This window comes from Anser brachyrhynchus (assembly GCF_964034855.1).
Source record: "Anser brachyrhynchus genome assembly, chromosome: 5".
In the NCBI taxonomy this organism is placed as follows: Eukaryota; Metazoa; Chordata; class Aves; order Anseriformes; family Anatidae; genus Anser; species Anser brachyrhynchus.
Window position 1 is genome coordinate 10,289,373 of NC_137699.1, and position 22,437 is coordinate 10,311,809.

General features: G+C 38.4%; 1 protein-coding gene across 2 annotated transcripts in view; it reads right to left on the reverse strand.

Annotated features, from left to right (window-relative positions):
• Window positions 1–5,382, reverse strand: part of LUZP2 (leucine zipper protein 2) — a 345,602-nt gene extending 340,220 nt beyond the window's left edge. Inside the window, exon 1 of one of the 2 annotated variants that reach the window (XM_080593094.1) lies at window positions 5,190–5,382. The gene's annotated coding sequence lies outside the window, so the exon portion shown is untranslated. The remainder of the gene's footprint in view (window positions 1–5,189) is intronic. The other variant, XM_080593097.1, reaches the window with a different exon arrangement.
• Between the last annotated feature and the right edge of the window lie 17,055 nt (window positions 5,383–22,437).

Consider the following 22,437-nt stretch of genomic DNA (forward strand, 5'->3'; position numbering starts at 1 on the left):
AAGTATTTCATTTTTATTGGTGTTATTGCTTTGCTCTTTTGATATTAAAAATATTAAATTAAAAATATTAAATATAAGTTTTACATATATAAAAAAACCCACACAAATCTTACTCCAAGCAATGCTTCAACCCATAAAAGAAGAAATGCGATGAAGACCACGAGCATTTCAATGTCCTACAGAGCTCATGTTAAAATAATTTATATGCCACACCAATGAGAAATATCAAATTTTGAAGTAAATCAAAATAAATATATCTTGTGTTATTGTTTAGGAACTCCAGAGTGGGAGTCACAACTTTGCTTTTGTTCTGGAGTCACAGCGAAGTTTGTATGTCAAAAGGTTTAAAATTAAATAATAATAATAATAATAAGATGATAGTAAATTAATATAAACAAACAGGTGGGAACAAGAACAAGAGAATAAAATATTTTAATCAGAAGTGCTCACTGTTGATCCAAGAAAACTTTTCATGGTGACAGCCTCTCTTAAATAAATGTATTTCTACCTTGAAATTTTTAACATAATTCTACATAAAAGAGAAAGGGAAAGCTTTATTTTTCTCCTTCCTACTGTCTAAAAGCCATCTGCAATCAGTTACTAAATATAACTCTAAGAGGAGCAATTAGACCCCATGTGGACTCACGTAAGTGTATAGAAAAGGTAACACAGTCGTGAAATTGCACGTATTTACCTCTAATCAAAACTTTCTGGCTTGATTCCCAGAAACGGATTTAGCATCACAAAAGGCTGTTAGCATGTCTTGAAAACATACTGTAATTTGTCTTTGTTCCCTTAGATAAGGATATAATTCTAGGGAAGAAGCTCGGTAAATGGAGAAATGGGCTAAGCATAACACTAATAACTTGCGTTCAGATTGGCGGAATCCAGAGTGGCATAACATAAAAATGCAAATTGAAAAAAGCAAAAAGCTGCAGTGTTTCCTCAAACACAACTCAGTGCTCACATTTGTAGACAGATATACTCCAGTAAATCTACCATCTTGATTTTATAGCACCTGCTGCACCAGCACCTGACTACTAATAGAATTAAAATACTCTCTCCATTTCAAACAAGATTGCATGAGGCATATGTCTTTGCCAAAATAATGAAGAGTTACTGATCTGTTGCAATATAGCTATATCCAGAGCCACTGAACCCTCAAAGTATGCTTCTGATATACATTGTCAAGGAGCTCCACATACATTAATGTATGTGCAATGAGACCACAGTGATTTTTGACATCAAATCACTTACATTTTTCCCTGAAGTGAATGGTAACTTTTCATGCGTCAATTTTAAACCTGCCAAAAATCTTTTGCATGAAAAATTAAACAGAATACATAACTTTAAAATGGAGACATACCATTTATTATTGATGACATCTGTGAAGACTGAAATCTTGTGCATTTCTCCATTAATAACTATTACTCATGCCAATACACGACAGAAAAAGATTGCAAAGGCCTTAGTCCCTCTTTCAGTCCAGAAGATGCTGAGCACTTCTGAAATCAAACCACTCATTTCAGCAACTAGTACATGGATTTATACCCTTAGTGCTGCACTTAGCTGGGAAATACTATACTTTCTTTCATATGAAATTCAAAACATTTTACAAAGCTATCGAAAAAGTTCCCACAACCTCAAAAACCTAATCTAGAAAGCAGAGTTGAAGTTTCTCAAGAACAGATATAATGCACCTAATTTTGAAAATACAGGAGGAAAACCTGTGCTTTTTAGATCTGCTCTTATGTTTCCCCCTCCCCTCATCAGAATTTAAATCCTATTCAGGACTCCGCTTTAAATTTGGAATTTATACATAACAGCATATGGTAATATCTCTCACTGCTATACTTGATGAAAACTAAAGCTGAATGCAATCTTTCACTGGAGTATTCAGATTCAGGTCTGCAGCATTTTCAAATTTGTTTGGGGTTTAACTCAATTGACTGAATATGAAGAATAAACTATAATCCCTTCAAGACACCGCATTTTCAGCACTTCAGCATTTTCATGATGAAACTTTTCCAATCAGGTTTCCGCCTATGAAAATCAATGCTGTTTGAAATATCCAAATAGAATAAAATAAATTATTTTGGAGTAAAACAGAAGATTTCCCTGAACTAGCAGCCTTTTTCTGCGAAAACATAAGGAAAAATAATTTTCAGAATATTTTTTGTGTTCATTCCAAAACTCATTTCCCCCATTCTTTTTCCTGAAATCAAGCAAATTATTCCTATAGTTGTAAATATATCCTGAGGTTTTGGAAACCAACAATACAATATTTATATAATCTTTGTTAGCCTTTTTTTCCCCTTAACAAATGTGCTCCTTTCATCACTGTTGGAAAGAAAAAGAGAAATGACTGTCAACAGCTACAGTCATCGAGTATAACATGGAAAAAAGACTGAAAGCACGGATGTGGTGGCTGATCCCAGCCAGCTGTATTAGCTAGCTTGCTAGTACAAGGTAGACAAGTTGCTTTGTGCAGGTTTCTAAGCAAAACAAACAAACAAATAAATCTATAGCTTCAACATCTGCAAAATCCTGATGAACACGCAGTACACTTACTACAGAGATACACAAAACTGCTAGGTATATGTTGATATCTCCCATCAACCCCTTAATATCAGTATATTTGATTTTCCCTGTTACCATCAAAAATTCTATAGAGATATTCCCTTGTTTTTTTTTGTTTTTTTACATCCCAAGGTTATTTTATCTTGGAAGTTCAACTTTGAGGAATAACATTCTACATGACAGTGTAGCAGATGGGGCATCACTTGTGGATCTGTCATCATTTCATGCAAGTCTCTATTGCCTTCGTTATGACAGAGAATTAAAATCAAATCTGAAACCTGCCATATTTTTTATTCCAATGGGCCTTTCTTCCAAAAAAAAAAAAAACAACTAGGCAAGAGAATTGTCCAGTGAACTTGCACTGTATATTTGTTAAAAAACGCATTCCTGGGACAATACCCTTAAATACTTGCTTCAACCCAGCAAAATGAAGAAAAGCAAATTTGCAGGTGACAGACAGAGCCATGGGCTATTACATTTTGTAACTCTGCCAAATAGTCTAATGCAGCTTCATTAAGCTATGTGTAATTGCGAACTTGCTGGGTAAAATCTAAATTCAGAATCTCAGTTTCAAAATTGATTTTGCATATGCCAAGAAATCTTGAAATTATGCACAACTGGAAGGAGTTAACAAATCAACCAACACTTGGCATTTTTTATCTAGTAAGTTTTGAGAACTCGTTACAATTTTTCACAAAATAATATGTCGTGAATGCTTAAAATGGCAATAAAAACTCTGAACAGTGTCGTTACAAGGGGCAATCATGAAGTAAATTGAATTGGCCAACGAGTAATGGTTTCATCATTTATGAAACCATCATCCCATTTATACTCTTGGATTTCCTCTCCATTTCCCATACTAATGCAGATGCACCTGAAATTCCCTGAAAATAGTTTTAAATCCCCTTTTTCCCGATGGGGTATCACAGAGCAGCAGTTGGGAGGACAACTTCAGCCACTCGTTGAGGAGCGGGATTGTGTCCCAACACACCAGGACCTCCTAGGTGATCAGGACGTCTCTTAGAAGCTCTCATGTCTCATCATACATATATATATATATATACACACACTTTTAGTTATTGTCTGCACACAATCACAGCTGGCTGTGATACAGGTTACACACCCTGCTCTCAATCCCCACATGCACTCGTGGCATGGCTTCATGCCACCAGGTTCAGCTGGCACCTGGTTTCTGCATCCACCTGTTCTTCAGATGTCACCAGGACAGTAGCCTCCCCAGCTATTCAGTCCTTCAGAAACTTTCACATTACTTATTTTTCATCTTTTCAGCCTGCTGTTTTCAAAGGAATTATTTCTGCATCCAGACCTATAGGTACACATAGACACCACTCACACAAACTCACACAGAAGCGGCCTTTCTAACAGCATTCCATTTCTAGAGTTCTGGGCACCAAAAATTTTCATCATATTCAAAATTAAAAACGACAACAAGAAAACCCATTCTCATCTATTAAAAACAAGAATCCAAAAAAATAAGTGAAGAGTGCCTTAAAGGTCTTTCATTAACTGGATTATTTTTTTTCCTCCCTCCTCCTAAACATTCAGTCACAGAAACTCTTCAAAAACATTAATTTTCTCTCCACCTGAACCATATTACTTGATAAGATCACAAACCCTTACTGTAAGTCTGAAGTTGATGAAGATTACTGGAGCTTTCCCTGTCGTACAGATAAACTGGATATTTTAAAATCCTTTAAAATCTCAGAATGAAACAGTATCAAATATGGAAATGTTTTCCATATGTGGCAATCAGAATAATTCATTTCAATAGTCTTGTAGCTTTCAGTCTGCTTTTACTTGCATATCTTACATATCTTTATTCTTCATATGAAGAAAAACAGCAGTTTTGTCTCAAAAATTTCCAGTCTAAATGATACAAGTATTAAATATATGTTCAATTAATATTTTAAAAATAATTGAAACCAGATCTTCCCTGATAAAATTTTCCTTTTCAGCAAGTTGCAACTTTAGATAAAAAGTTCCAGCCAGAAGCTGCTGCCCAGTTCAATTCAGCTGTACTGAGTCCCTGACTCCCCCATAAAAGAAAGTGCCTAATTATCACAGCTCAGTCTGCCGCAAGGCAGTTTCCAAGCACCCCAAGTTCCTTGAAGCTTTAAATAGCAAGAACATGCAAGAACTGAGCACTGGAGCACAAAGTGCATTGAAAAGCCCTCTTCAAAAGCAGCCCAGAAATTAATTTGCCTCAAACCAGTGGCTTCTGTCACAAGCAAGGTCCTCTAGAGTCAGAGGAAAGACAGCTGTGTTTGATTCTCTTCTATAGAGGTCCACAGCTTTTATGATGCTTACTTTATAGCTTATCAAAAATAAATTCATCTAACACTTTCTGAGGAGCTGTAACGTGGATGCTCTCTTGTTCCCGAACATTTCGGTTCATCTGCTAATTAGATCACAAAGGCAATTTTGCCAAGGTAAGGAGAGATGGACAAGCTGCAAAACCATTTACCATTTCATGCCTGATGATTCTGGAAATCTATAAAAATAGCTTCATACTGTGAAGCAAAACTGCATTTCTGCTTTTATAGCTCACAGTTGCAACTGTCACTGCTAAAGCCCCATCCTTCTCCCACCTCAAGTCCGTTGAAGCTTGGTCATCGATGTCAGCTGGAAGGGATTCAGACGTAACTTGGAAATGCCACACTGCGTGTGGGAAGAAAGGGGCAGGCACTGGCAGCCTTCCTCTGTCAGTTCTCACTTGTGGCATGAGCATGGAAAATTCCTCGCTTCTGAAACTCCGTCAGCCTCTCTCTACCTCTAGTCCACCTGATGTGAAAGCAAGCAAAATCAATTCTTAGGTATACATTTAGATTTTTGTAAGGGAATTGAGGCTTATTTCTAAAACTTATTAAAAACATTTTTAATATGGATTGTTTTTTTATGTTAAGTACAGCAGATGAGTTTCTGGTGATACACAGAGATGATCTAATAGAGGCGTTTATAGGCAGGCTTCTTCTTGTTGTTGTTAAACAGGTATTAGGCATATGAAAACTGATGGACTCTTCAGTACATCACTGAAGTGTTTATGAAGCACTACAGTCTAACATCTGAAAACCCCTAATTTCTGTTTTTATATACTCTTGTTGTCTTCTCTCCAGCAGAATTCACTGGTTAAAAATTTGACAAATACATGACATACTTCCTTATACATCTTCAACTTCAGCTTCTAACCATCAGTGCCACCATCCTTGGAGCTCCCAAGAGAACCTCCTCTACCACTGTCATACTTCGCACTGCATTCCCTGTGGTAATATTACCACTTCTTGGAGCATCACCCAGCTCACAGGAATCCCACACCATTGATGCTCAGAGACATCGTCATCTGCAGGGCACAAAGAAGTCCGACATGATTGTCGTTCCATAGGATGAACACAAGTGTAGTTTCCGCAGAGCTGCACAGCAGGCCAGAGATAAAGGCAGGAATAAAACTCTCACCTTTTATCTTAAGCCACTTTCCTGTTTGACGTACCTGGAAACAAAAGACAAATTGAGATTTAGGGCAACTGTGAAATATGTACCTGAGAATACACGCATAGAGACTGACCTCCAGCCAAGGATCTGTCAGAAGACTATTTCTTTGGTCTGCCTATTAACTTCTTCTCTAGATGACTTTCTCAAACCAGAGCAGAGGAGAAAATAATATATATATAGACACAGCTGCTTCATACTGCAGGATTTTCTTTTAATCTTGGAAATCCATAATGCCTCTTCCTTATGAACCTTCCTGGCTGCATTGCTCTGCCTCATGAATAAATACTCAAAGCAGCTAAGGATCAATCAGTCTGTTAGTATCCTTTTTAGTATCTTAAAGTACCCTTCCAATTGACAGGTGTCCAAGGGTCCAACTGACCCTTCCAACGCTTAATTTCACTAGCATGCTTATCAAAGCACCTAGTCAATACTTGGACTGGTAAAAACTATTTTGGAAGTTTTCTGGTTAGTGCCTTCTTTGGGTTTGCTCCAGTGTTTTTACCATTCCATTTCCCTGATCAACAAGTAATTTCCTTACCATAGGAACCATCTCTTTCCGGTGGTGATGGGAATCAATACAAGTGTATTTTGTTTGGGAAAGGCGCCATTTTGACTTGCTCTGATACGAGGCATCTCAAGCACAGCAGGTAGTGCAGGTGGCTTCAGGAGTTTAGTGTCACTTCAGGGTGGGACAATAGCAAACTTATCCCTAAAGATGGTTAATGGCCAAGCCCATGTAATTTTACTGTCTGTGCATCACAGTTGCTGAGCAACCTCCCCACTAAGCAGCCCAAAATATATTTGAACCAATCAACTTCAACTGAAATGAGTGAAGTAGTAAACTGCTAGGACATTATTATTGATTGCTAATTAAAATAGACTACATGGAAAATAGCACTCGATAAGGCTATTAAATTGAGAAAGAGAAACTAAAACCCAGACCTTCAAAGGCATTTAAATGCTCTGCTCTCAGGTGAAGTTTCCCTCTTCTCACAAGGCACCATGCAGAAATAAAAAACCAACTTAATTATCTTTTGTGGTAAACGCATTGTTACCCTATTATTCACATGACCCAGTAAGTGGAGGCAAATTCCCAAGGTTGTGAACCTGTACTGACATTAGCTCTGATTTTGACAACCTACTCTCATTCATGAAATTACGCCCATGCTTCTTTCTGTGCATAACCAGATCCCAGCTGTGTGTTTGTGTTTCTTTTTTTTGTTTTTTAAACTACAACTTATTCAAACATGTTCTTTGAGCACAAAATATTTCATTTCTCTTATCTGATGGAAAAACAAATAAAAAAAAACTGTAATATTTGCATCCTTTTCCACAGAAGGCTTATATTTTTTCCTACACAGTTCTCTACCCTTGGTTGGGATTGCACTGCTTTACTGAACAGATATCTTTGTTCCTACAGATCCGAGTGTAGTCAGCAAGTGTAGATATTAATAACTACCCTGCTCCCCTATAATTTGCCTGGACAATAAGCAGTAATTTTCTAGTGCTTGGGCTAAAATGTCGTTGTGTATATGTACGTGTAGACATACACACAAAATAGATTAACGTAAGTAACAGCGCCACACACACACACACACACACCCCCAAACACAGAAAACAACATTATCGGTCCCCTCATCACATAATGCAGTGCCTTATATAACCTTTAAACATCTTACAGTACGTGGTTTAATTTTTTTCTTCCTCTAAATGCATCACCAGGCACTGAAAGGAGAATTATTACCAATGAAAGCAGGTTTGAGTTCTGCTCTCTCTCCCAGCATCTTTCACCAGTGAAAAACTGTGTCATCATTTGACGCCTCTGTCATGGCTCTACCCCCAGCATGTCCCCTCGGCACTATGGTATGGGATTTTTCAATGCCCAGGACAAAGCCTTGACTTGAGCTGATTTTGTGTTCAACTTGCCCTCCAGTCCCCGCACCGCCCTGCCCCTTTGCTTTAGTCCTCACCCCATTCCCAGCAGTTCAGCAGTGTTTCCCATGGGTGCTGTGACAATAGTTCTGTAATCCCCTTTCTACAGGTTACAGACACAGGAGAGTGTGCCTGTACTGGCCAGACATAGCCAAGAAGGTATTGTGAAGAAGACACTTAGAACCCCTCTGCAGCCTAAAGCGCTGTATATCAATAGAACAAGCTCCTTTTGCTACGAAAGACCCCCAGATAATAACATTGCCATTTACAATACAGCTTACAGCAATGCAGCTTGCATCCTTTCCTTGCATTGACTCAAGATGTTCATGCTGTGCCCCCGAGTGACATGCAAAGCAATGCTCACGCTCCTCTAGCCAAGAGCACCCGTACCTCTCATTGCAGAAGCCTGGGCACAGTGAGATGGGGCTGCTCTCCAGGGTGACCTGCAGCACCGTGGGGTCCAAGAAGCAGAATCCTAGTGGGGAGCACAAAGGAGAGAGCAGCTTTTGTCGCTCTAGTTAGTCTTGACAGCAGAAATACTAAACCAGGATACTCAGAACTGGGCAACATAATTCAGATTTAGTCATTTCAATGAAAAGGATATTAACTGGCAGAGATGCTAAGCAGCACAGCACCACATCTCTCTAAGCTCTTTTGTAGTTTACTACCAAAGTGAGCTGACTGCCTCCACTGCTTGAATCCTCTCTGATCTGGTCCTCACAGAAAAATCTCATTGCATCTTGTCTGAGAAGCGCTTGCACAAGGATAACAAAGAACCTTTGCTGAGATATTTCATGATTCCCTAAGTTCTGTATTCCCATTAGCTGCTGTGCTTTAGCTCAGCTGGGGAAACCTTTTCAAACTTTTTGTATTTTGTCATCTTGAACAACAAAATAAACAGATCGGTGACCCACATGCTTCTTCCAAACAAGATACAGTGTGGGCTGCAGTAAAAGCTTCCACAATAATAACTCCTTCACTCTGAAAGTAATTGTGAAAAAAGCACAGGAAGCCTGGACTTGCAAAGAAAATGTGAAATGTGGGAAGAATCACACACAATCTATTGCAGCAAGTTGGACCTTTACAAATAGCCTGGAAATGTAAGATCTGTAAATAAATCTGCCTGGCCAGATAAGAGCAGACTATCAGCATCAACCCTATTCCACAATATCTTCTGCACAGCAAAGGTCAACTCCTGTTTCCAGATTTCACTGCTTTTGTTACCTGGAACGGAAGAAACCAAAATGCTCTAAGGCTTCTTGCTACCATCTGTCAATTTAAGAAAGAGAACACTAGGATGTGACAAAAAGGCTGCATGAGCACGGTCCGGATGCTTTGGGAATTGGGGAAACCTGTTTATCCAATTGCTGCCAAAGATTGTTAACATATTCTGTGGGCCTTTGAGTAGTCTTATTGGTCACTTGTGTAAATGTAAAGAATATAAGTAGTGGCTTAGTGACACCCTTCGCTAATAGAAGAGCAAAGATGCAGAGTATTATTTTGACTCAGTGAATGCACTGAAAGGAATGCAAGCAGTAAATACAATGCACAAGGTAAATACAATAAACTCCATTTTTATACGTGACATGAATTTATTTGATGAAACCGCTCCAGTTGCATTAGAGATTTCCAGCAGTAAGTTAATTCCTCTTTTGGAGATGTTTAGAGACAATACGAAGGAGAAAGGGAATATAATAGGGGGGAATTGTGCTTTTATGTTTTTCTCATTTCTAGACATCCTCATTTTTATTCCTCAAATTCAACAATCTGCAATAGCCTTTATTTACAAACAATGCCCGTGTATTTCAGCTCTATTATTATATGTTGAGCTACTTAAGTATAACAATTTTCTTAGGAGTGGACTATGAGCCTCTATGTTAACATCTATTTAAATATTTACTGTGGACCAAAGCATCAGCAAGTAGGGATCTGAAGCCTAATATAGTTGACTGATGATTAATTTAAACTCATTGCATTGCAAATTAAGGTCTCATTTTACTTAAGAAGGATTCTCTGAAGTGAAGTAGATGGAGACCTCCTCAGAGAAGACTTTTACACTTCCTTAACTATTTAATTAAAATAAGCAAATGGTTTCATTTACTATTTTTAGGAATTTATCTACTCCTTATTTTTACTTAGTGTAAATAAAACTGCCAGATTGGTCCTCTGTGGTCTCAAGAACATCAGTTAATGAGGTTTCTTCTTCTGTATATTGTTAATAATAATGGGGGGGTGTCATTGGTTTTTGTGGCATAAAGTACATTAAATCAGTTTTACCCTGTAAAATCACTACAAAAAGAAAGCAAGTAAAGGAAAAAATAAATCAAAGCTTCTCTGCTGCAATCAATTCTTACAATTCTTACACAGATTTTTTTTTTAAATGTTCAATTGTTATTTTTTCAGGAACACTAACTCAAGAATTTTGCCTTTAAAAAGAGATTATTTTGCATTTCAACTGGTATAAAATCTTTATGCTTATGTTCCATTTCTTGAATTAGGCAGAAACTTTGCATTTTGTTTCATACTAGTATTACCCGGCATTTTTTCCATCTTACAAGAGGCATATATTACAGAAGTAATCTGGTACAGACTGTTTTTCCTATGCACCATATTTTCTGGTGGGACAATATCCCTCCCTTTGGTCAGCTGGGACCATGACTGCATGCTAAGAGATGATATTCTTCAGTGAGCCAGGCTTGTGAGAGGACTGAGCACCTGAAATGTGAGCTAAAAAACAAGTCTGATGTTTCAGGAGCAAAGGAGGTATTGTTACCTCTTCAAAGCAGAAAAGGAGAGGTAAAAAATGATAATAAAAAAAAATAATAAAAAAAGACTAAGCAAAATAAGGTTGCTGATGTAATAGAAAATTATATTTCATTCAGTCAAACAATATTTTCATGAAAAAAAAGCAGGAATTTTGTCAGAAAACCAATCAAGGGAAAAATTCTGCACATACTAATTTTGTTCATTATTGTTATTTAACGATGCTTTTCATCATCATCTCAAGTGTTCAGCCTGCATTGCTCTTCCTGGTACCGTTTTCCACCAAAAGAAAGATTGCTATTGCCCATTTCAACAATAACCTCACAAATAGCACCTCCTAACCCAAAGGCCACAGACTTAGTCATACAACCAAAACCACACTTCACACTTCGAAAGCCCTATAGCGCAGTGCTAAGAAAAGCTTAATATCTGCACTGCCTCAAAACATACTGAGGCTGTGCCTCCACGTAAGGATGTACCGCTGAGAAAAACAAACAAACAAGCAAACCACCGAGACTGCCAGTTGTCATGATGACTAAATCTACATCTGTCCAAATCCTGCACCCCAAGACCACCCTGAGGCCTTGCACAAACCATAGCACAGTGATGGGGAGAGCTGAGAGATTCACTTCAAAAGCACATCCATGGTCCAAGTTAAACCACGCTTACAGGATCTGCTTAAACATCCTCCTACGGTCATCTACCACAGGAAGCAAAGAGCTTTTAGACTAAAAATGCAAGGCTTTATTAAACAACCTCTTAACTAGGAGAAATACCAAGAGAAGAGGGAAGGACAGAGGGGAAGTGGAAATGAAAAAGAAAACAAACAAAAAAGAAAACCACAAGCACAATTCTGCCCCTGCCTGCTGGGTATGTGTTTCCAGCAAACTCACTGATGTGCTAAATTATACTGGTATCAGCCATGGGATCTCCCCAGAGCAGCTACTCAGATTCATACTTACATTGTCTTTTATTTCAGGATAAGCTTGAGAGATAGGAATGCCTAAAAATTGCAGACTTCTGCTTATTACATTCTGGAAGGGAAGGAAGTCTGTCTTTTTCTTTGTCCATGTATGTGACTGCATCAGAAAAACATAAGATATAATGGAAAAAATAGAATGAAGAGCCAAGAAATGTTTTTTTCCACAGCACAAGACCCAGACTTTTCTCAGGCTCTAACCAGCCCGGTGGCTGCCCATCTCCAGAAAATGCTATTGCTGCTTGTGGTCACCACACGGTCCCACCACACCACTTGGCTCCTTGAACAGAGACTTCTCCTCCGGCCTTTCACATTATATTTATATATGTATATATATAAACACACACACTATATATATTGTATATATATATACATATATATTTTGCTATGCAAACCAGCCTGGCTCAATAAGACCCTTCAATGTTTTTTGTCTTGCATGGATTTAATGCCTGAGGAAATTTACTTGCACGGGTTTTTTCCATATGTGAGACAGCAGTTCTGAGTGAGATCTAACAGATCCCCAGCTATTCACAAAATCTGAGTAGTTATTTAAGTCAATACACGTGTAGCCACTGCAAGAGGAATCCAGCCCTCCTTGTACTGAAAACCTGGATTTTAAACTGCGCCCTGTGAGCAGCATCTGTAACCCTGTACCATGTTAAACACAGAGCTGGTGCCACTTTGGGTCAAATCAGTTTACTAGTAGGATGGAGATTAAAATGCTTAGTTGATGCAGAAATACCTGCTACTGACAAACAACGCATTTTTTATTCATATTATGACTGTAGACTGCTACTCTGTACTGAGAGCAGGATGTGATGAATGTTAGATTACTCAAATTATGTCTGGACAAGTAATATGATGAACTGAGAGAGGAAAAAGAAACCACCAAACCCCACGAAGATTAAGTGTTTAGACTGTAAAGCAAGGCTTTGTAAACAAACATTGAATGAGAGAAAAGAAGACTGAGTATGGATACTTGAACTTTAAACTGCTACTAGCATCGCAGCCACCACGCCCCCCCCCCCCCCACACACACACACAGTTATGGTGTTATTTCAGAAAAAACAGGGCATCTATTCTAAGAAGTGAATTTTATTTATGATGTTTTGAAAGCTAAAAAGAGAAGTCTATTGATTTTAACTTTAGACAGAAACTCAGAAACAAATCAAGGTGAAATGACAAAGCTAATAAGAGGGCAAACCATCAGTGCAAAGTACAGCAGAACAATTTTCTCCAGTCCTTGAAGCAGCCCATTGCAACAAAGCCTCCTTTATTTCTAACAATATTATCCGAACTACCGATGCTTCTGTTAGAGTCCTTATTCTCACTGTTCATCCATAAAGCCACAAGTCTGGGGGTTGAGTCCCACACTCAGGTGAAGCTCATCGTTAAAAGACAATGACATATTTTTTACAGTAATTCAATAGGTTTTGTCTGGGAATTGGTGAGGGAGAATAAATGTGAAGCCCTGAACTGATGCTTTCCTTCAGAGATTCACTCTTCAGACCAGCTCTACAGGCAGAGGGTTTTCATGTATCATAATGAAAAATGGCAGATTGTTACCATTAGCATGTCTCTGAAAACAAAAGGCTCACACTCTGGTAAAGATGTGATGAATTAAGGGGCTGCCCACTCCGCCCAGCAATGGCTTCCACGCCGCTCAGCCAGCCAAGAGGACACAAACCCCTTTCACCAGCTGCGACAAGGTGGCTGGGAGGCACCAATCCTCCCCTAGGTAGCCTGAAGCGTGCCTTGGGGATCCCAAAATTAGGAAGTAAAAGTCAAAAAAAAAAAAAAAACTGCTCCCATCTCCTCTACAGCAAATGGGCCAAGGACCGGCACTCAGATGTCAGATCCTTCCATGTTTCTGCCTCCATCCCCAATTTTTTATCCACCTGTTTCAGGCAAAGTCGGGAATTTATCCCACTGGTTCCACTCCACCTTAATCGGCTTTTTTTGAAGCAATATATCATGGAAAGTGTTTTGCAATTCCCTCTAATCAAATATGCAATGTTCTTTTTCAGGAACTACAGTTAGAAATATTGTCCATTAAGTTAATATAGGAAGAAAGATTTCAAAGGCTGTTCTCAACCCTCTGAACTCTTCATTCATAATAAAAATCTATGCTGCTTTCAATAGAAGCTTGAAGAATTAAATTGGAAATAGATGAGTGAGTATGGAAGCCCTTATGGACAGGAGTGGGTATACAATAGAAAACCTTTTAAATCTGTTGAATTTCAGACCTGTCAGACTGACCCATTACTTGAATGCTTGCCTGCAAATCAGCAAATTACTTTAACTGGCAGTCACATCAGTCTCTAATGTTCCCATGCGTGCACTGATGCTTCAAACATCACAGAGATCTGCGAGCGCAGGCAGCTACATCTTATTTCCCTGCTCTGCTACCGCTCTCCTGCTCGGCACCGAGCGGGAAGGCTCCCTGCCTCTGCCTGGCTCTTGCCACAGGTGCCCCAGGGAGGGACCCAGGGAACATGAGTGGTTCGCCCAGTGGTCAGAGGAGCACAAACAGTCACACGTCTGAGGTGCACAAAAGGGTCTTTCACATTTCAGAGCAGCCGTCTGAGGTGGGTGGGGAGCCTGTTTTCTTTGGATGGATGAATGTAAGAGATGCAGAGAAAATTAAAGTTTACACTGAATTCACGTCTTACATGTCTGAGAGAGATTACGTAAATATAAATCTCTCTCTAAAGATGCCAACCAATTTCAACACATTTTTCAGACTATTTATAAACAGTAGCTCCCAAATACTTGCTATCAATATACTAATGTCAAATTTGAGAAAGCAGTTATAAGTATTTCTTTATCATCTAGGTGGTCCCTTTCTCTCCAATTTATCCATCAAACACTTTCATTTCAAAACCCCATATTTGAATTATTCTGTATAAAGTTTACAGGAGTTATTCAAGATTAAAAGTCTTCCCTGCCATAGCTTTGGAGTTTTATCTTCTTTTTCATTCTGTTTCTTTTCGCTGTGTAGTCCAGGGTTTTGTTTTGTTTCATTTTAAGCAGTGTAACTCCATTTGTTTACAACAAATGGTTTCTTGTAAAAGAACAGTGGAACAGTTCAATGACAAAAGAACAAAAGAAAATATTGAATATTATTCATCTTCCTCACTAAACATCACTTGAATTTCTTCACCATCTCTGAACTACAAAAATTTGACAATTGCATAGCTGCCGCTTTGTCTTTATAATGGGACTGGACATCAAAAAGCAGTTTGGTACTGCTGCCTTGTTCCAGACAGTAATCTTTTTTATTATTATTATTATTCATAGAATCATAGAATATCCCGAGTTGGAAGGGATCCATAAGGAACATCAAGTCCAACTCCTGGCACCCCACAGGTCTGTCCAAAAGTTTAGACCATGTGACTAAGTGCACAGGCCAAACACTTCTTAAATTCAGACAGGCTTGGTGCAGTGACTGCTTCACTGGGGAGCCTGTTCCAGTGTGCAACCACCCTCTCGGTGAAGAACCTCTTCCTGATGTCCAGCCTAAACTTCCCCTGCCTCAGCTTAACAACGTTCCCATGGGTCCTGTCACTGGTGATAACGGAGAATAGGTCACCTGTCTCTCCACTCCCCCTCATGAGGAAGCTGTAGACTGCAATGAGGTCCCCCCTCAGCCTCCTCTTCTCCAGGCTGAACAGGCCCAGTGACCTCAGCCGCTCCTCATATGTCTTCCCCTCTAGGCCCTTCACCATCTTCGTCACCCTCCACTGGACACTCTCCAACAGTTTCATGTCCTTTTTGTACTGTGGTGCCCAGAACTGCACACAGTACTCGAGGTGAGGCCACACCAGCACAGAGTAGAGCGGGACAATCACAAGTTCCACACAGTCCAGCCCATGCTTCACATACATAGCCACCTCGCCTACCCTGCCTGTCCCTCTTGAAGAGCCTGTAACCATCTATTGCAACACACCAGCCACAGGACTCATCCCACCAGGTTTCACTTATGCTGATGATGTCGTAGCTGTGGGACTGGGCCAAGACTTCCAGTTCATCCATTTTATTCTTCATACTGTGTGCATTTGTGTAGAAACGCTTCAAATGCGCCTCCCTACACGCAGCACCTTGTGTAGCCGACCGAAGGGCCTCACTAGCACACAGTCCCTCTGATTCTAGCACACCATCCCTTACCTCATCACCGGCATGCCTGGTTTTATCCCCTTCTCCCTTTGACTCTAGTTTAAAGCCCTATCTATCAGCCCTGCCAACTCCTGAGCAAAAATCCTCACCCCTTTCTGAGAGAGGTGCATCCCATCTGGTGCCAGCAGGCCCAGTGTCATTTAGACCTTCCCATGATCGAAAAACCCGAAATTCTGCTGGTTGCACCAGTCCCAAAGCCACGTGTTAATGTGATGAGTCTGTTTGTCAGCATCGATCCCCCCTATCGGAAGGACAGAGGCAAACACAACCTGTGCCCCTGATCCTTTAAGTAGTCACCCCAAAGCCCTAAAAGTCCCTTTTGATCGCTCTTGGACTTCTTGTTGCTACCTCGTCATTACCAGCTTGAAAGACCAGTAGCTGGCAGTAGTCAGTATTATTGGTAGTAGTCAATATTATTATTGTTGCTTTAAAAACAAGACAGTGCAAGGATACTGTTTTTGCATGTCTGTTGCTTCTTCCACCTCTTTTCCTGAATTCAGATAATAGATTGAAAAATTGTATATGTCCTTGGTAAACAAGACAATATTCTTTCTCATAGGGTAGTTTCAAAGTTATTAAATTCCAGGGAAAGTCTTATTTGTAAACATGACAAGAAATCTTTCAGCATGAGTTTGTAGCTTTTCAATATTAACAACAATTGTCTTCCTCTAGAACTAGTTTCACTTTGTCATCATAAGTCATGCTTAAAATAAGAATGCTGAGCAATGAAATAGAGCCCCCAGGCAGGAAAATGAATACTAGGTGCAAAGGTCTGAAGTTCTGCAATGTTTGGTAGCCATCTCTACAGTCTTTCTTCAGCTGTGGCTAGCTTTCTGTTATTTGTTCAGTAATAAAAATTAAGACAAAGTAAAAAGTTATAGGTACCATTTAAACCAGCTTATCAAAATCATTATTGTTATAAAAATTATTACTAATTTTTCCAAAGACCAGAACTTTCTCTTCTCTCCTACCATCTTGAATATCTACAGATATAAATTAATCCTATGTTATTTCCATTCCTGATCCTCAGAATAAAGTAATGCATTATTATACGCAAACATTAATTTGATGTCTACTCCAATTGGTCTAAATAGCCCTTTAAACACCAAATCTTGCATTGGATAATTTAACGTGATTTACAAAGAAAAGCCACACAGGTCACAAATATGAGTGAAATTAATATGTGCTTTTGAATATTCAGAAATACTTTGCAGTATTTTGCCAGAAGCAGTGTTGACCTTGACTTATGTCTATTTCTCAGAGTGCTCCAATTAATAAAAACTTAGCAGTTTCTGCTTTCTGAGAATGTCTAAACAGAGTCATGTGTGCCTAATTAATATTAAAATGTCAGCAAAATATGCAAAAGTATTTCTTCCATTAGATAGAAATTTCATCTCTGATCTTGAAATTACCTATCTGGTTCTTCAAAAATGCCTGGATGCTCACAGTTTCTCTGTGAGAAAGCATCTCTTTCTTTTCTTTCTAAAATATTCGTTGAGATTAAGCAAGAAGAAATATAAACCTGCTCTGAACTACTTCTTTCATGAGGGTTTCATTACGAAGACACTTTCCTAGGTGAACTGCTTTGGTTTGCTTACAACTCTTTTGTTTTACCATAAAAGCAGTAAGAAATAAGTGAGGTGAAAAAGTTTGCTTATATGCCAAGGCAGCTCAGCCCTACTGCTCATGAGGACTAGTCCAACTGCCTTTATATGCTGTGATCCCCATCACCTCACGTTTGTTGTGCAAGTTTCAGAAGGAAAACCTCTTGAATTATCACATATCAAGAATTGTAATTAAAATGGGAAATAATATCATTAGTTCCATTATTTCTGCTGTAAACTATGCTGTTTTTTAGAAATGGGATAGGATTCCAGAATGAAGAACGTACATTTTGTTGTTCTTCTGATTATAACATCATATTTAATTGAATTTCAATCATTTCAAAATAGATAAAGATGACCTTTTCTGAAACAGATTGTGCTGAGCACAAAAACATGAATAAAGATTAGTTGACTGTATGGATCTCTCCATCAGCTGTGCTGCAATAACATTTTAAGAGAACATAACACTAACGCATGTTTGTCACAAACCTGGTTATCGTAGCCCAATACGGTTCACTCAAAAGTTAGTTCTGTTTACTGTAGCTTTCACAAAATTATAAATTCACCTATTTGCCACTGCTGATTTTTCCAAACAAAAATGTATTAATGCTTTTATTTATGAAACTTGTATTCCCCAACTAAACTGATTAAAAGGTTTCAGCTTACAATATGATCACAAGTTCACCTGTTCTTATTGTTTTGCTACAATTTAATGACTGGATAGATACTCTAATGCATGAAATAGGTGAAGGGTTCTGTATTTTATTTTCAAAGCATAAGAACAGCCCAACAGCCTATTTCAACCAGTGTCTATGAGTATATGCATAGGGAGAAAGTATGTCTGATAATTGCTTTCTTTTATTTTTTTAACTGGCAACCTTTTCTTGAAAGATTAAGACAGACTGATCTATTCTATTTTCTTGATAACACTCTTATTTTTACTTGTCTTGTAATGATCCTATATCAAAGCATTACACTCTTCATTTAAAACAGAATACATTTGGATTCTTACCCAGTAAGACAGGTCAGTCAGATAGCAGACTCCCTATTTTTCAAGAAAACATTTAAGTTATATTATTACTGACACATAATGAAATTGATCCCCAATCAATACCCTGAATCAAATTCTGGGGCCATAAGTAGGACATACAGAGTAGAGCCCGATGGCTCTGCTATCAGCAAAATCGAACAGCTCTCAACAGTTGCCTCTCAATTCTCAATCCTGCCTGCTTTTGATTCATCCAGGCCATCGCAAAATCAGGGGGGAAAAAAAAAAAAAAAAAAAAAAAAAGATAGAGAAAGAGAGAGAAAAACAGAGAGAAAGAGAATACTCCATAACACATACAAACTACCCAAGTGGATATGCTTCTTGTAAGATGAATTTTCATCAGAGTCTCCCCAGGCTATTAGGCAGGTATGTCAGAAGAAGCAGTTCCACTGAAAGCTTGAAAGGCATCAGATCAATTTGCCTGTATGACTTTTTCCATTCAGCTATAAGCCTCTGCCATTAAACAGGAAAAAATAAAAAAATAAATCACCTGGAGCTGAAGAAAACATCAAAAAAATCAAGTGGAAGAACAGTTTCAATCACTATTTTATTGTTTATCTTCAACTTAAATATTTATTTATTAGAATTTTAAAACAAACCATGCTTCTTTACAGATTTCAAAAAAAAAATATTAAAAAACATCTCCAACATCCAGAAGATGCAGATGAAACAAAACACTTCCATATACAAACTAAGCTGAAGGTGTCCTAATTTAGTTTTTACTACGAATATTTTTTTTTCTACCCACAGCGGAGAAGATTCTATAAACAGAAGGCTAAACACATTTTACACCTATGATTTACATTAAGAGATGTCTCCGGACAGAAACGCCCCATCCTTCCTACCTAGGCAGACAGTTGGTGATGCATTTAGTACAAATATAAATATATATATATATATATATATTTAGAGTGGGGTTTTTTTTCATTCTAAAATTAAAAAAAAAAAAGCTTTGGTTGACTAAATTATTTTGCTGAGTTAGTAACCTAAACAGGAGAATATTCTGGACAACATTATTTCATTTAATTAATATTCATGCAATTAAAGCCATGAATGAAGCTGGATTCCAAGCTAAGCAAATTCAGAGTAGGACACTAATTTACTTTTACCTTCAGACTCAATCAGTGGAAATTTCAGTGTTCTTATCTTGGAATAAATAAGCTATGAAGAAAATCACTTTGCTCCCAAAGGTTGTTTTAATCAGTAAAGTGTATCTATTCAGCTTTAATTTCAGTGCTTTTCTGATTCAGAATTAGTGTTTATTGAGTAAATAGATTTCTTAATGTGTACATAAATTGTCTTAACAATAATAATTTTAGCTGAAAAAATGCTGACAAAGTTAATATCCCATTTATTAATAAACAGCTAAAAATAAACAGCTAACTGATTAACAAAAACAAAACAAAAACAAACACAGAAATTGAAACTGTGTAAGCAGAATTGAATCAGGGTTATTCTAAAGAAGGTCCCTCTCGGATCTATTCTTGAAAGAGTACTTTCATTATCTTTATGAATCTTATGGAAAAAGTTAGAAACGCAGTGGATGAAAGCTTTGTAGGTGATGAAGTAGGCAGTTATTTCCCACGAACTCTCATACTGCAGTTTTTCCAGCTTTGGTAAAGAGTGATGTGGAATACAGTTCAATGCAAACTGCTATCAGGAACCAAGCATATATATCACAGGAAAGCTTAAGAATCAAAAACAGTAAGAGAATGAACAGTCAAGTACAAATAAGATGCTAAGACAAAGGAAATGGAAGCAAATGGAATCCTTGAGTGAGTTCACAGCAGAATATCAAACTAAAAAAATATTTCATTATGATATATCCTTGCTGAGACATTCCTGTAGTGCATCTAATAATGGTGTCCAGATTGCTGAAAAGAAATCTTGAATATACAGGAATTGGTCAGGATCTTTCAAGTGCTCAACAGATATGGGAAAACATGGTTTATTTGTAAAAAGCATGTGCTAAATCAAATAAAATGATATACCTGACTGTGCAAGAAAGATCTCATTTACTCCTCAACTCTGCCATGTTCAGCCATTTTTCTCCAGTGACAACAAAACACTTCAATGTCTTTAAGAATTTCAGCTCACCGGGTTTATTTAATGGCAATGACCTTTGGTTCCCATAGGACAAGCAACTGCAGAGTGACGTGATGCCCTGGTGCCATGTAACCAAGGAACCACTGCTGTAGCAATAGCACTGTGGGGACAGACAGCAAGCAGTCAAGCTGCTTGACTTGTTTTCCTGCTATGTATGCTGATGCTGGTAAACCTTATCCAATTTAAAATAAATAAATAAATATGTGTGTGTAGACAGAAAGCAAATGCTGAGATAATCACACACTGTCACATCATTATTATTAATAGGGATTAATTATTTAAAATAATAATAATAAACAACAACAAAGAAGCTTTTGGTCTTTTAAGAATACAGAAGGCAGGAAAAATAAAAAAATTAAATAATAAAAGAAACAAACACACAATGTCAAGATGAAACATCAAGTAAAAGGTTCCACAGGGAGCATTAAGAACTCAATTTTCAAAGAAACCAGGCTAGGGGAGTTCAAATTATTTGGAGACAAAGGCCAGAAAGATTAGTAAATCGGGTGTTTCAGGTTCCTTATGAGTTGGAGTTTCAAAGCAGACTGGAAATGAGGGGTATTTACAAATATTTCCTGCAAGCACTTAATGTTTTTAGCTTGAGCCCGAGTTATAACACGTTTCTTCTCACCACAGTCCTTGGAGGAAAAAAAGGAAGTTTAGATGTACTTATGGGATATCCTTCACCCTTGAACTACAAATTAGTACTGACTGGCAACTGCCAAATCTTTATCTTTTCAAGAAGGCACAGAAGGCAGCTTTATTCTCAGTGTAAATTGACTGGAAGGAGTTGCTGCTTCCAAAGGAAGGAAGGATGTCAAAGACAAGCAGAGGCCAGGAGCTAAAAAATGTTAAACAAAGTCACAAACAGAGACAAAAAGAACAGGGTAGAAAAAAGAACTATATCTATCTATATATATATATGGCCCTAAAAAGATAACACACTCAAGACATTAAAAAGAGACAACAAAAATTTTGTCTCCAGATTCTCTCTGAGTTTCTTCGGCATGAAAAGTATCCAGGAGAGTAGCTCATCAGGAGGGATTTGAATAGTTACAGAATAGAGATTTAAGAGACAAGATGGTGTATATATGACAATTCAAGCAAGCTGCAAGAAAGGTTTGCATCACTGAGCGCATAAAGAGAGGGAGAAGTACAATAGAGGCAAGCACAGAGGTTATGAAGGGCTAGGCTGAAAAGGATACTTCTCCTTGAGATGGCAGAGAAGTGAGCTGGCACAGGGATTCAAAGCAAGGCAGAGGATCCCAAAGGCACCGTCTTGCACTGCTAAGGTTGGTGAGCAGCAGAGGTAATGGGGTGATGCAGAGGACAAGCAGGCAGGGAAGAGGGCTGAAGTGATGGGTATAGCAGAGTGCAAATGCTGAAGGTAGGTTACAAGCAAGGCTATAAGAGTAGGAAGGCCAGAGGGCCAGAAATCAGTTTGCTACCTAATGGAAGGAGCAACCTTTTTCTCAGCATCCTGCAGAAGAAATTATTTAGGTATCGAAACACACGCCTGGAGGTTTTTATTCCACTCCGTCTCTGATTATTTGCTCCAAGACCTCAGGCACAGAGCAGCAGCACGCCTTGGGATTTCCACCCACAACAGGGGAAGGAGGAGTCCCTGGAGAGTGAGTGACCCAGCACACTGCCCAGAGCCACCTACCCTGTGGGCACCATTCACATGAAGGGTTCCACGACAGACTGAGGCTGCTGAGAATGAGCAAGATTCAACAACATGT